The sequence below is a fragment of the Trichosurus vulpecula genome, chromosome 7 (assembly GCF_011100635.1).
Source record: "Trichosurus vulpecula isolate mTriVul1 chromosome 7, mTriVul1.pri, whole genome shotgun sequence".
Taxonomy (NCBI): Eukaryota; Metazoa; Chordata; class Mammalia; order Diprotodontia; family Phalangeridae; genus Trichosurus; species Trichosurus vulpecula.
Genome location: NC_050579.1, coordinates 184,827,022 through 184,842,794, shown reverse-complemented (window position 1 = coordinate 184,842,794; position 15,773 = coordinate 184,827,022). Strand labels below are relative to the sequence as shown.

The following is a 15,773-nucleotide window of genomic DNA, read 5'->3' as shown; positions in this document are numbered from 1 at the left end:
CAAGAGCATTCCCCAGGGAGCTGCAAGTGTTTAGAGATCAAAACAAAAGCCTTGCAGACAGGTCAGCAATCTTGCCCCGGGGGGAGGCAAACAGCACGGAAGAGAGACTGGAGTGAAATGACCTTTCGGCTGCCTGGACACTGTGTGTCCTCCTGGAGTTCTCTGGAGGCGGGGAGAGAGTGGGGAGTGAGGAGACTGAGCACAAGTGCAAAGGGTGGAAAGGAGGACACAGGAGCCAGTAGAGCCCCAGCCCCTGCCTCAGCCTCAGCTTGCTCCCTCTTTCACCAATTCCTGGCCGCAACAGTGTGGTAAAGGGAGTGCTCCTGCCCTCTGCTGATCTGTGAGTATGTGAGTGCGCCAGGGAACACTACAAAGTCACGACTCTGAAAAACTGGCAAACTTTCTCAGGTTCACTGTCTCCCTTCATTTGCTTCCCTTGGCTGACCTCTTCTTTCATCTAGATCCCTGCCCTACTTTGGAGAAAGTTCCATCCTGAGCCCCTCCACCCCTGTCTTTCTCTCTCTCTCTCTCTCTCTCTCTCTCTCTCTCTCTCTCTCTCTCTCTCCCTCTCTCTCTCTCTCCCTCTCTCCCTCTCCCTCTCCCCAGACACACACACACACACACACACACACACACACACACCCCTCCATATTGCCAAGTGGGGCTAAGCTTCTCGCCTTCTCTCACCAGAACCCGGGATTAAAAAATGAACACCCTGTTTAGCATCTGTATTTGATAACAAATGGATTTGTAAAAATCACTTTCTTTTCCTCTTGGCAGCCCTGGGCTTTGCTGTTCTAGCAAAAGAGAAAAGAAAGGAGAGAGAGAAAGAGAGGAGGGAGGGAGGCAGGGAGAAAGGGAGAGAAAAGAGGGAGAGGAGGGAGAGAGAGGGAGGGAGAGGGGGAGGGGAGGGAAAGAAGGAGGGAGAGTGAGAAGAAAGGAAGAAGGAGAGAGAGAGGAGGAAAGGAAAGAGAGGGAGATAGAAAGAGAAGAGGAAAAGAGAGCAGAGAGAGAAGGAGCGAAGAGAAAGGGGAAGAGAGAGAGAGAAAGAAAGAAAGAAAGAAAGAAAGAAAGAAAGAAAGAAAGAAAAAGAAAGAAGGAAGGAAGGATCGAGGAAAGGAGGGAGGGAGAAAGAATGCACATGAAAAGCTCAAGGAGAGTGAGTACTGCAGCTAAGTGCTTTTACCCTCCATCTGTAAGACCCTGAAGTGTGAGTGCATCATCAGCACTTCCCTGGCCATGCATGAGAAACAGTAAACACTCTCCTGTTTCTCTCTCACAGCTGTGCCTCTGGACCCTTTGTACCACCAGGGAATGGGATTCTTTTCTGTGTGTGCCAGGAATCCTTAGAGTAAAGGCAGCGTGATGAGACTGCCAGCTAGTTACATTTGCTGAGCACCCACTGGGTGCCTCACACAAGCTACTATGGGGAGTCACACATCTGACATGGAAAACTGAAGGGACTCAGACAAAGATGCATGAAGGGTATTGACAAAAAGAAACATAGATAGCCAAGTTTATTTTTATGTGTATATATATCCATGTATGGATATATATACATATGTTATTATTGTTACTATTATTATAATATAGGATGTCCCAAAAGTCTTACTACAGTTTAAAGCTGTAATAGCTTAAATGTATGTGTGTATATATGTTTTCATACGTGTTTATTCATACTAAACGGGCAGTGAAATGCAACAAAAGACATACCCTGATGTCTATTAGAGGGAGTGAAGTAACTGACTGGAGCTGGAGCCGAGGGAGATTCTGAGAATGCTTTTAAGCGGTGCAGGGGGAAGGGGGCCTCTATACCTATCCCAACAACCTAAATAGAGAGAGCAAACAGCCAGGCAAGTTTGAAACACTTCAGGTGCCACGATCCATATTCATAGTTCTTTTAGGAATTAAATGGGGAATTACTCCACAACCGCAAAGAATGCTAGACTTGGAGTCAAGAAGGAAAGTCTGGGTTCAGATATTGCCTTCGATTCTTATTCGTTATGTGATTATGGTCATCACTTCAACTCTGTTTCTTCATTTGTAAAGTCATGGAGGAAGCTAGGTGGCGCAGTGGATAGAGTGCTGGGTCTGGAGTCAGGAAGACTCATCTGACTCTGACCTCAGCCACTTAATTGTGACCGTGGGCAAGTCACTTAACCCTGTTTGCCTCAGTTTTCTCATCTGCAAAATGAGCTAGAGAAGGAAATGGCAAATCACGCCAGTAACCTTGCCAAGAAAACCCCAAATGGGGTCGCAAAGAGTCCATACAATGAACAACAGCAACAAATCATGAGGTTGATCTAGATGGCTTCTGAGGTCCTCTCTAGTCAGATACAACTGAAAAAACAACTGAACAGCCTAATGTGATCCTATGAGCTCATATAGTCATGCAGATATTCCTATAGATATGAACATCAAGACCCACCCGTGCCTCACCACCCTGTGTGACTCTAGTCAATGTCTTTCCATGAGTTTGCCACAGGTGGTCCAATCAATGTGCTTGGGGCCTCCCATACATCCTTTGGTCCTTGCATAGATGGTACCCTTTGCTCTCACTACATATGCAGCCTCTCCCTTTTTCTTTCCTCTGTTACTCTTTTGAACCACTTTACCTTCACTCTTTTGCCCACCAGGTATCCCTCCTTTTGTCCTTTTGGTGAAGGTCAAATCTAAATCTTCAGACATTATAGTGTTTCATCCCTAGTAGTCATAACACAACACAGGAAAAATACCTGTGTTTAAAAAAAATCAGCCTTTGTTTCAGGAATGAGCTTAGGATCACTCAAAGAACTTTTCAGTTCCCCTAAGGCAATCCTGCCAAGTCTCTTTCTGATCAATTCTGGATCTAGTTCATTGTTTTCAGTGTCATTAAAACTCAGAAAATGGGGCAACTTGGAATAATAGAATGCTGGGCTTGGAATTGTGAAGACCTAGGTTGAAAATCACTGCCTTTGACACTTAGTAGCTGGGACATCTTGCAAATGGAATAAAAATATATGCATTATGCTCTTACTGTGAATTAAGTGTAGTGAACAGGCTCTGGCGCTCTCTCCCTGAGCAAGACAATCCCCTCAGGATTCTAAAGAAGAGGTGTCAAATTCCTGTGGGGGCAGCAAGCTGACAGAACCAGATTAAAATGTAATTGGGAAACAAAATGAAGGAAAAAATAGTACAATGTAGATAATGTTAATTTGTGGTTTTCTAAGTCACTACGTGGCTGGCAAGGGATCTGTTTCTATTTCAATTTGATCCTACTGTTCTAGAGAACATTTAGGAAATTTGGAAATATCTCTTCTCCAATGCCATCAGCTCAACTCTACCAGCTGTATTTCACACACATACCCCTCCAACGTCAGGCACCATTGACTAAACTAGGCTCCAGTTCCTTTTGACCACTTAATATCAATTAGCTTTACTAAGGGTATTTACCTCAGCTGCTAGGTAGCACAGTGGATAGAAGGCCAGGCATGGAGTCAGGAAGACTCATCTTCATGAGTTCAAATCTGGTCTCAAACACTTACTGGCTGTGTGACCCTGGGCAAGTCATTTAATCTCATTTGCCTCAGTTTCCTCATCTGTAAAATAAACTGGAGAAAGAAATGACAAACCACTCTAGTATCTTTGCCAAGAAAACTCCAAATGGAGTCTCAAAGAGTCAGACATGACTGGAAAAATGACTGAAACTGCAACAAAATTTACTTCAAAGAGCAAGAACAAAGACACAAACATTTCCCTCCAATACCTTGGGAACACCCTTTTAGCTCAGTTACTTAATAATGTTGGTCCCACCAAGTCTACATCCAGGATGCAGCCTGAGTTCTCATCTCATCTCATCCCATCTACTGATGACTTCAGTCACGGATGTCATTTCCCAAGGTCACTCCTTATTCTTTGAGGTATTGTAGCTCTACTGGCTATAAACCCAGACTCTAGAATTCTAGGATGCTGAGATACCCTCCTGATCTTTAGTAACTAACAAGATCAGAGGCTCTACTCCCTTCACCTAGAAAAGAAATAAATACAATGCCAAGGCCAAGATATCAAACGTCAGGGCCAAGGTCAAATTTCCAGGTCCAGGCCAAGGCCCAAGGTTGTTTCTCAGGGGCCACATAACTTCAGAAGAGAAGAGACCTAAAGCTTCTCCCCTTATGGCACTGTTGCTCCCCAGACACAGTCAGCAGTGGAATCGCCCAAGAGCCCCAGAGAACACTGGGGTAAAGAACATAGACCAGAGTTGAAGCATGCAATAAGCAGCCAGACCCAGGTACAGAATGCTCCTCAGTTTCTCCAAAGTACTTCTATTCCACATCATCAGAACCACTCCTGGAAGCAGGTTCCTCAGCTTTTCCACATGAAGAAACTGCATGGGGTAAGCAAGTTCATATACAACACACACGAGACCCCCGATATACAGGCACTTCTATTAAGTCATACCTGAGGAGGGAGAGGAGGAGGGAGTTTGCATACCAGAAGGCCCCTGCTGAAAAATCATATAACTCTGAAACACACACCCTGAGATCCAGTCTGCTCCACAGAGATCTTCAATTTAAATAATCTGGTTCTGCGTATGGTCTTTAAAAATGGCAGAGGGTTTTCTTGATACAAAGCAACGTTTTATTGATGTAACTCAATTTTGCTACTATGCATGTATTATGCAGGGCCAACTTTATTGTTGGTGGATGAGACAGCTGGTATGATTTAAGGGATACTAGGAAAGTCTCCTCCTTTCCTAGAGCATCTGCTCAGGTCTACTGCTAATATATAAACCATTAGAGACATTCTTTTGAGTTAAGGCATTGGTCCTTGTTGAAATGCAAATCAAGGGGATAACCCATTAAGCTAGTCATGACATTTATGACTCAAGCCAGCAGTAACTGAGATGAGAATTCATCCAGCAGTCAGGCCTCATTTGGGCTGTGTATTTACTGAGACATGTTAGGAAGGAACTGAGCTAACAGCGTGTTTCCAAGATGTGGTAGGGAGAGGGGTGGGTGGAATTAACACTTGAGTATGAATTCATTTATTAGCTCTTTTCCAGCTGACAGCCAAGGGTGGAACCATATTGGGGCATTTGTGAGTATTGCCCATTTTGGGGATACTTGAACTCCAGATAAAAGCTTCCCACTCCTTCCCCTTTGTGTATCAGATAAAGCAAAGGAGGTGATAATTTATGGTGCTTTTCCCTGGTCAATCCACAACTGGAGTATTTTGTTCAGTTCTGGGTGCTACATTTTAAGAAGGATGCTGAATATGTATAAACTATATCAAACTGCCTACCGTTTTCAGAAGAGGGGAGGGGAGGGAAGGAAGGAGAAAAATTTGGAACTCAAAATCTTGTAAAAATGAATGCTAAAAATTTTCTTGATATGTAATTGTGGGAAAAAATAAAAAACTATTTAAAGCCAGAAAAAAGAAGGATGCTGAAAAGCTAGAGCATGTCTAAAAGAAAGCAAGGGGACCCCAATTAATGTCATAGGAGGATTAATTGAAGGAATTTGGGATATTTAGCCTAGAGAAGGCTTAGGTTGGACAAAATAGCTGTCTAGTGTTTGAGGAACTATCGTGCTGGCAATATCAGACTCATTGAGACATAGTAGTGATGGCAGTAAGAACAAGAGCCACTGAGGGGCAGATTCTAGCTCAATCTAAGGAAAAATTTCCTAACAATTAGGAAGAGTCCCTTACACACTGACCTGCAGAGAACGAGATAATGTCATCTGCCAGGGCCCCTATCCAGAGCACAATTGTGGCTGATTGGAACTATCTATACAGGCTTTGGGGGCAGGGTTCCTCATTGTCAGATGTCATTGTCTTTCACGGGCTCCCTCGAGAGCCCCACTTTGACCTATAAATAACACCATTCCTTCTTTGGACCTTACATACCATGTGCCTGCAAAGCACTGGAAACAGCACACTGAGATGGCTTCAAATAATGAAGATCCCAGATTGTCCAGCCAGTGGCAGTGAGCCCTCTGCCCCTACTAATGCTGGGGATTCATGAGAAATTTCCCCAATGTTTACACAGGCCTTTCATGTTATGTGAGAGATGCTGGCGCAAGAAATACATCCTGCTCCTTCTTCTTAATGAAAGATACCTAACTTCTCTGCATCCAGCTCCAAACCATTTCCCCAGTATGGCCACAATGGACAAAGAAAAAGATTGTACAGTCCTTGCTATATAAATGGGCTTATATTTTACGTAAACCTTTTCATCCAGGAATCTCAGAGCTCTTTGAAAACTATCAAGGACAAGGATCAGTCATGGTCGTCTTCCACACATAGGAACAAAGATGACATGGATATACTCATTCAAGCAGGCAAAGAGAGAGTCAAAGGAAAAACTGACTATAGAACTAAGCCCCATGGCCTTGGTACTAGGTGCATTGCATTGATCTGAGCAGATCATAAGATTATACTCACTGGAAGGGACTTCCAAGGTTTAAGAAAGTGTTACATTTGATTTGCAAAGTCTGTACAGTATTAGATATTCTAACAGCTTCTTCCTTCATTTAATGTACTAAGTTCATTGAATGCCTACTTGATGGGTACTCAGGAAATAGCAACCCAGCACTATTACTTGATGGTATAGGGCAGTAGTGTTAAACTCAAATAGAAAGGGGCCATTAAATGATACATAAGGATCCCTGCAAGCCACGTATTGACTTAGAAAGTCACGTGTTAACATTATCTGTGTTTGTTGTATTTTTATTTATTTTTTTAAATATTCCTCAACTAGTTCTGGCTGCACTTTGTAGCACTGCTGCTGCAATGTGGCTATAGATCCCGTGTTTGACACCTCTGAAAAAGGGATACAAAGATATGGTCCCTTCCTTCATAGAGTTTGTAACCTAATTGAAAAATTAAAACGCTTGTACACATGAAACAGTAAAATAATATAAGGCCACGCGATTAAATGTCAAAATGAGTAAAAGACACAATAAAGAGAGAATAATATGGCCTGGTGGGGTCAACCTTCATGGAGAAGCAAGATTCCAACTGGGCTGTGAAGTTCCTGCTGTAGAATAGGCAACATGTGAGACTCATAAGACCTAATTCTCAGTTCTGTGTGGTATATCATTAAAGGGAAGTCCCTAACTCTCATTAAATTATCTCCTTCACTCAAAGGAAAACCAACTAACCATCCCATTGAGTATCACTCTCCAAAGGGTCAATAAATGTATGGAGGGGAGCCAAGAACACATTCTGCAGGACATGAACCATCCACCTCCTTTAGCCCTGCCCTTACCCTCCACCCTGTGGTGTCAGAGTGGAAAGAATCATTTTCAGGTTGGTAGACACCTATGGAAGCTCAGTCTTTCTCCCTCTCCAAATGGGGAGAGAATTAGATTCATTAAGCTTATTGACAATAGTTAAAAGGTTAGCATGCATGAATACTATATCCTGCAGTGACTGTCAACAGGAGATTATCCCTCCAGGAATCTCTGATAAGAAGCTTGTGCCTTCTGGCCCTTTATGGTGAGAAGTTCCCTTGGGACAGAAAGAAGCAACATGGTACAGTGGGGAATTTGCTGGATTTGGCCTTAGAAAGAACTCAGTTTGAATCTCCATTAGGTACTTACTAGTTGTGGGATCCTGGCCTGAGCCTCAGTTTCTCCATCTGTAAAATGGAGATAATAATAATAGTTATATTTGTTTGTTTTTCTGGCCAGTCTATTCTTCTTTCATCCCTCCCCTATACACTCCCAGATCTTCACTGACTTGTTGCACTGTCTACAACAGGTTTGGGTTTCCCCCATCTTAAAAAAAAATCTTTCCTCACCATGCTCCCTCCCCACCCCACTCCTCCCACCACAAGCTGCCACGATTTTTTCCATTTCCTTCACGGCCAAACTTCTATAAGAATTATTCTATAGTTATCCCATCAATTTTATTACCATCCCGTCCCTGTGGTCTACTGGAAACTTTTCCCTCTAAGCATCAATAATTTCCTAATTGCCAAACTCAGTACCTTTTTTCCAACCTCATTCTACAGCACTTGTCCCTATTTGCTCCTTGAAACTCTGTTCTCTCATCAGTTCTATGACACTATATTGTATTGTTTCTTCTCTGACTTCACCTGTTCTTTCTCTTTCAATTTCTCTTCTTCTTCCTACCTGCTAAATGTGTGCATATTTCATGGCCTTGTCCTCAGCTCTCCACCTTTCTCTTTCCATGTGCTTATACTCGGATAATTTGGCTTCAACTATCAGCCTTGTTTGGATGATTTATTTTTTAAACAGTGTTTAATTTTTTTCCCCAGTTACATGTTAAAACAGTTATTAACATTTGTTGGACTTTTTCCAAAGTTTTGAGGTCCAAATTCTATCCCTCCTTCCTCCCTCCCTTACCCCCTCCCTGAGATGGTAAGCAATCTGATATAGGTTATACATGTGCAGTCATGTAAAACATTTTCATATTAGTCAATCTATAAAAGAAGAGAAAGAAAGGAAGAAAGGAAGGAAGGAAAGAAAGAAAGAGAGAGAGAGAGAAAGAAGAAAGAAAGAAAGAAAGAAAGAAAGAAAGAGAGAGAGAGAGAGAAAGAAAGAGAGAGAAAGAAAGAAAGAAAGAAAGAAGTGAGGGAGAGAAAGAGAGAGAGAAAAAGAGAGAGAAAGAAAGAAAGAAGGGAGGGAGAGAGAGAAGGAAGGAAGGAAGAAAGGAAGGAAGGAAGGAAGGAAGGAAGAAAGGAGGGATGCTTCAGTTTGTATTCATATAATATCAGTTCTTTCTCTGGAGGCAGATAGCATGCTTCATCAGGAGCCCTTTGGGATTGTTTTGGATCATTGTTTTGCTAAGAATAGCTAAGTCACTCACAGTTGGTCATCATACAATATTGCTGTTACTGTGTACAACATTCTCCTGGTTCTGCTCACTTCACTTTGCATCAGTTCATGTAAGGTGTTCCAGGTTTTCCTGAAATTATCCCATTTGTCATTTCTTATAGCACAATAATATTCCATCACAATCATATACTACAACTTGTTCAGTCATTCCCTAATTGATGGACATCACCTCAGTTTCCAATTCTTAGCCACCACAAAAAGATCTGTTATAAATATATTTGTACAAGTTGGTCCTTTCCCTCCTTTTTAAAAATCTTTTCAGGATAGAGACCTAATAGTGGTATTGCTGGATGAAAGGATATGCACAGTTTTATAGCCTTTCAGGCATAGTTCCCAATTGTTCTAATTGGGTGGTTCATAAGCCTACATTTCCATTACTGACCTCTACTACACTTTAGTCCTGCCCCTGGACACCATAGTTTAAGTGAACATGTCTAAAATCAATCTCATCAAATTTACAAAAACAAACAAAAAATTTAATGATAGTACCATAAGATCAGAGACAAAGACATCAAAGTTTGGAACCTGTCATACAAATTAGGAGTGGAGTTTAAGTGAATGGCATGCAGCAACACTAAGATGGTAGGATGAGTCAAAAAGGTTTATTGATACTCACAGCCAAGCACACCATAGGAAGATATGGAGAGATGGACAGTGACTCAGTCAGCCACACAGTAGCAAACAGGGTGGTAGCCTACGTACGCAGTGGGGTATGTGGGGACTTAGATTTACGCAGGCTTTCCAGAAAAAGGGACTGCTATCACAGCTGCCATATATCACCAGAGGTATGACGGAGTAAAGGAACTTGGAATAGTAGCAAAGAGAATTCTCCAAAGATTAATCAGCAAGGCCTATGCTAACTTCACTACAGGATAAGGAGCATAGAAGACCTCATGATGAAGAAGATTCAATTATTACTGTACTACATTAGCAAGCTTGAGGGAGATCTGGTTCCAATTAGAACTGAGTGTGATTAAGACTTAAGCATGTCATTATTGTGTAACAGGAGCCAGGCCTGAGAAGTGGAGCCAGGGACTCTTATTGCTTTTCAGAGCCAGAGGTCAAAAGAGCCAGGCATCACAAAATTCAGAGAATGGAGAAAGAAATTGGTTGGTCTGTCTGGTGCAGTGGAAAGTTCAATCACAGGATCACAGATTTAGAACTCAGAAGGAACCTTAGAGGTCATCTGGGCAAATCTTGTCCTTTTCCATGAAGCAGTCTACCTCCCAAACTCACTCTCCACCCCCACCCCCCCCCACCCCCCCAAAAAAAAACAATGAGGAATTAGACTAAATTAGGTTTTAAGACCAAAGAAATAAGCAATCAAGGAGGAGATATTCAAAATACCAGATCAAAGGAATAAAACATTTTTATAAGAAAGGCTTAAGCCAAGGTTTTCCAATCTATGGATCAATGATCACTTGGGGTTTCCTAAAATTATTATGCTAAATTCCCAGAATCATATGCATTCCAAGCATTGCTGTCGTGATAGTTATTTCACTCAAATGAATTATTCTATCACTCTAATAGAAATATTTCTAATGAAATATATAGAAATTAAATATATAGAAATACACAGGGAAATGCTGTTCATGCAAATTACCTTCCACAATGACATCTGCTCAGCTTCACATACTTGCTGTAAACCAAATAAATATATCTCATAAATATATGCACCAAAGCACGCAGTTAAGCCCCTCACCTTTAGTCTCTGGTATCCCCTGGGTACATGCACAAGGATAAGAAATAAGTAAACATTATATAATACATAATAGTCATTCAGATAAGACTCAGAAGACTGCCTTGTGAGAGGGATTAAGTCACTAAAGACCCTGGGAGTTGCAGTTTTCCCAGCCCACAGAGGGATGGAGTTATCAAAGTCTTAGAACTGGAGGGGCCAATATTCCACTAGAATAGCAATTTTTAAATCTCTCTGTGAGAGAGACATATGGGAAAGCTGGAAAAAATCAACAATGGGAAGAAAGAATGACAGCAGTTAGAAGCTATAAACAATAGCCATAGAAGGAGGACACTTTTTAGGAGACTGAATCTAAGCCTTATGGTGGCTGGAACCATTTACTTTCCTTGGCTTGATGCTTAACTTATTGAGAAAATACAATAATGAGTGAAAAAAAAATGTATTCTCTCCCCTTTTTACCCCTTTTTGTTTTATTGCTACATACAGCTTATTGCATTGTTTATCACCAAGTGTTTATTTGTACTTTTAAATCTGCTTGGTTTTTTGTATGTGTTTTTATGGTGGTTTTCTAAATAATGATATTTTATTGCTTTCTGAATTAATCTTTGCTATAGAGAGCTTGAATAAAGCAGAAAATCAGTGGATAATTGAGTACACCAAGATTAACTGACTAGCATAACTCATGTCAAGCCTAGCAAGTAAAAGATTATCTGAGGTCTTGGAGTTTTTATGAATTCTATAAATATTCTGTATTTTTAAGCTTCCTAACTTTGCGAAGAAAAGAAGTCATATGGAAGAGGACCCCCTTGCCTTTGACTAAAACCTAAAGAGCTATGTCTTTATCTCCTAGCCATCAGGGCACTTTGAACAAAGAACCTTCAGGCTTTCTCTGTCTCCTATGGTGGAGAGAAGAGGGGCTGTTGATTGTGTTGCTGTTGTTTGTTGTTGTTGTCTTTTCAAAGAGGATCAGTGATATCAGGATGGTGTCTTGACTTGCATGTGAGTTGGATTTAAGTGAGGAGGAGATGCATCAGCCTCACTTTCTCTTCCAGAGTCATCAAAGCCCAGTTGGCAAGACAAAAGTCAAGAGGGCTGGTGATGACCCAGGATGTAGTGGATGACCTTGGTGTCTTCTATGTCTGACCAAGCTCTAAGCACTCCATAGTGCCTGCTTCAGCAGCCTTCATGGCCAATGGAACAAATTGTTCTCATCCACCCACTCTGCTACAGGAAATCTTCATATGTTTGGGGTAGATATCCCAGCTCCCAGTGGGTTTGAGGCCTGTCCATTACCCTCAACCTCATTTAGCTCATCTGCTGAGATGGTTTTACCAGGGTGTACCACTGCTCAAGCTACAGTTTCTTGGAGCCACAGATGGGGCCCTCAAGAAGAGGTCATACCCTGAGCTGGCCCCAATGTGTGAAGACAGGTATGACAGGTGTGATTAAGGAAAATCATTTCCACCCAGTCCCATGAAGTGGGGTGGGAGAATGTTGTTCATCCAAATTATTCTTCACAATGACATCTGCTTGGTTTCACATATTTCTTTTTTCCATATTTTTTATTTTTATTATTTAATATTTTTAGTTTTCAACGTTGATTTCTACAAGATTTTGAGTTACAAATTTTCTCCCCATTTCCACCCTCCCCCCCACTCCAAGATGGAATATATTCTGATTGCCCCTTTCCCTAGTCTGCCCTCCCTTCTGTCACCCCACTCCCCCCCTTATCCCCTTTCCCCTTACTTTCTCATAGGGCAAGATAGATTTCTATAACCCATTGCCTGTATATCTGATTTCCCAGTTGCATGTAAAAACTTTTTTTTGAGCATCTGTTTTTAGAACTTTAAGTTCCAAATTCTCTCCCTTCTTCCTTTCCCACCCACTCTCCTTGAGAAGGCAAGCAATTCAGCATAGGCCACACATGTATCATTATGCAAAACACTTCCATAATAGTCATGTTGTGAAAGACTAATTATATTTCCCTCCATCCTATCCTGTCCCCCTTTATTTTCTCCCTTGACCCTGTCCCTTTTCAAAAGTGTTTGCTTTTGATTACCTCCTCCCCCAATCTGGCTTCCCTTCTATCATCCCCCCTTTCTTAAACCCTTCCCCCCTACTTTCCTGTAGGGTAAGATACCCAATTGAGTTTGTATGTTATTGCCTCCTTAAGTCAAATCCATTGACAGCAAGATTCACTCATTCCCTTTCACCTGCCCCCTCTTCCCTTCCAATAGAACTGCTTTTTCTTGCCACTTTGCGTGAGATAATTTACCCAATCTATCTCACACTTTCTCTTTCTCCCAATATATTCCTCTCTCATCCCTTAATTTTATTTTATTTTTTTAGATATCATTCCTTCATATTCAACTCACCCTGTGAATAAACACACACATATACATATACATATATATACGTGTGTGTGTGTGTGTGTGTGTGTGTGTGTTTATTCCCTTCAACTACCCTAATACTGAGAAAGGTCTTATGAGTTACAAATATCTTTTCATATAGGAACATAAACAAAATTGTTCAATTTTAGTAAATCCCTTATGATTTCTCTTTCCTGTTTACCTTTTCACGCTTCCCTTAATTCTTGTATTTGAAAGTCAAATTTTCTATTCAACTCCAGTCTTTTCATTGAGAAAGTTTGAAAGTCCTCTATTTTATTGAAAATCCATATTTTGCCTTGGAGCATTATACTCAGTTTTGCTGGGTAGGTGATTCTTGGTTTTAATCCTAACTCCTTTGACCTCCGGAATACTATATTCCAAGTCCTTCGATCCCTTAATATAGAAGCTTTCTTGTGTTATCCTGACTGTGTTTCCACAATATTCAAATTGTTTCTTTCTGGCTGCTTGTAGTATTTTCTCCTTAACCTGGAAACTCTGGAATTTGGTGACAATATTCCTAGCAGTTTTCTTTTTGGGATCATTTTTAGGAGGCAATCGGTGGATTCTTTCAATTTTTATTTTACCCTCTGGCTCTAGAATATCAGGGCAGTTTTCCTTGATAGTTTCTTGAAAGATGATGTCTAGGCTCTTATTTGGTTATGGCTTTCAGGTAGTCCAATAATTTTTAAATCATCTCTCCTGGATCTATTCTCCAGGTCAGTGGTTTTTCCAATAAGATATTTCACATTGTCTTCCATTTTTTCATTCCTTTGGTTCTGTTTTATAATTTCTTGATTTCTCACAAAGTCACTAGCTTCCACTTGCTCCATTCTAATTTTTAAGGTAGTATTTTCTTCAGTGGTCTTTTGGACCTCCTTTCCCATTTGGCTAATTCTTTCTTTCAGGGCATTCTTCTCCTCATTAGCTTTTTGGAGCTCTTTTGCCATTTGGGTTAGTCTATTTTTAAGGTGTTATTTTCTTCAGTATTTTTTGGGGTTTCCTTTAGCAAGTCATTGACTTGTTTTTCATGGTTTTCTTGCATCACTCTCATTTCTCTTCCCAATTTTTCCTCTACTTCTCCTACTTGATTTTTTCCAAATCCTTTTTGAGTTCTTCCATGGCCTAAGACCAATTCATATTTTTCTTGAAGGCTTTTGGTATAGGCTCTTTGACTTTGTTGACTTCTGGCTTTATGTTTTGATCTTCTTCATCACTGAAAAAAAATTCTATAGTCTGAGTCTGAGTCCTTTTATGCTGCTTGCTCATGTTCCCAGCCAACTACTTGACCCTTGAGTTTTTTGTCAGAGTATGACTGCTTTTAGAGTAGAGAGTTCTTTGTCCCAAGCTTTAGGGGTTTTGCACTGTTGTTTTCAGAGCTACTTCTACTCCACAGTAACTGCAAGTTCTGCCACAGCAGCACTCCTCCTCCCCCAAGAACTGTCAACCAGTACCGCAACCCAGATCCAAGCAGGGCAAAGCAAGAGAACCCTGCCTCTGCACCAGCAGCGCACTCCCTGCACTCCCACTCCGATCTGCTGCTTAATTCCTCCCACTGGGTGGGCCTGGGGCTGGAAGCAGCTGACACTGGACCTGTGGAAGCAGCTGGAGTAGCTTCCTGTGGCTGCCACCTGGGCCACCTCTGCCACCCCCCTGGTCTGGGACTGGACCACACATGTCTCTCACACAGATCCAGCAGTTTTCTCACTAACCTGCTCTGTTGTCTTTGGCGTTTGTGGGTTGAGAAGTCTGGCAACTGCTACAGCTCAGTGATTCACTGTCCTGAGGCTTGCTCCACCCGACTCCCAGCCTGGTTTGTCCTGGGGCAGGACATGCTGGGCTGCCCTCTGCTCGCAACATGGTGCAATAGACCCTTCCCAGCAACCATTCAGGCTGTCTTGGGCTGGAGACTTGTTTCCCTCTGTTATTTCATGTATTCTATAGCTCTAGAATTTGTTCAGAGCCATTTTTACAGTGTTTGGGGGAATTTGGGGGAGAGCTTAAGTGAGTTCCTGTTTTCCAGCCACCATCTTGGCTCTGCCCCCCCCACACACATATTTTCTAAAGAAATATGTCTCATATTTATTCTCAAATATGTCTCATTCACTGAATAAATATGTCTCATAAACATATGCATCAAAGCATACAGGTAAGCCCCTGATCTTTATTCTCAGAGTATCTACTGGGCACATACACAAAAAGGTATAAGTTGGGCCACATTGTCCACGGAAAGAAATAGAGATGGTGATAATGAGCTGCACACAGCATCCAGAAAAAGGTTTTCACGTCCACATGGTCCCACTAAGTAAATTCACACACTTAGCAACCAATGCCAGCAAGAGATCATGAAACAAGGACCTTTCCCAAGGGGTGGAAGAAATTTTCGGACTCTGCTCTTCCTAATAATAGAAGGAAGATCAAAGCTGGAAACCATTTGGAGAAAGGAGTTGTGAAGGACAGAGCCATGATAAAGAGGAGCAAAACTGTGAACCTTCTATTTACTCTTACTACATGAACCACAGTGTAACACAGACCTAACCCTAATGCATGTGCTACTGACAAGCACCACAAACATTGACCTTTTCAGGTTCTGTAAGGCATAAGGAATGGGTAGGTCAGGTGCGGGCTTTGGGGATTAAGTTGAGTTTTCCAGAAACCTTGAGCCACGTAGTATAGTACTATAAGTCAGAAGAATTTTCCTGCTGGTCAGAGGGCCTGGGTACAAGCCAGTTCCATTTTTCTCAAGTCCCTTATATGTATCACTCATTCTCTATCACATATGTCCCCGACTACTCAAAAACCTTTGATGGCTCCACATAGTCTACAGAATGAAGTTTAACCTTC

The 15,773-nt window shown here is 41.6% G+C and overlaps 1 long non-coding RNA gene across 1 annotated transcript in view; it reads left to right on the top strand.

The window, feature by feature from the left end:
- The first annotated feature begins 113 nt into the window (after nt 1-113).
- The window catches only part of LOC118857395, a 33,940-nt gene continuing 18,280 nt past the window's right edge, over nt 114-15,773 (top strand). Inside the window, exon 1 of the long non-coding RNA XR_005010919.1 lies at nt 114-340. This is a non-coding gene — a long non-coding RNA (uncharacterized LOC118857395). The remainder of the gene's footprint in view (nt 341-15,773) is intronic.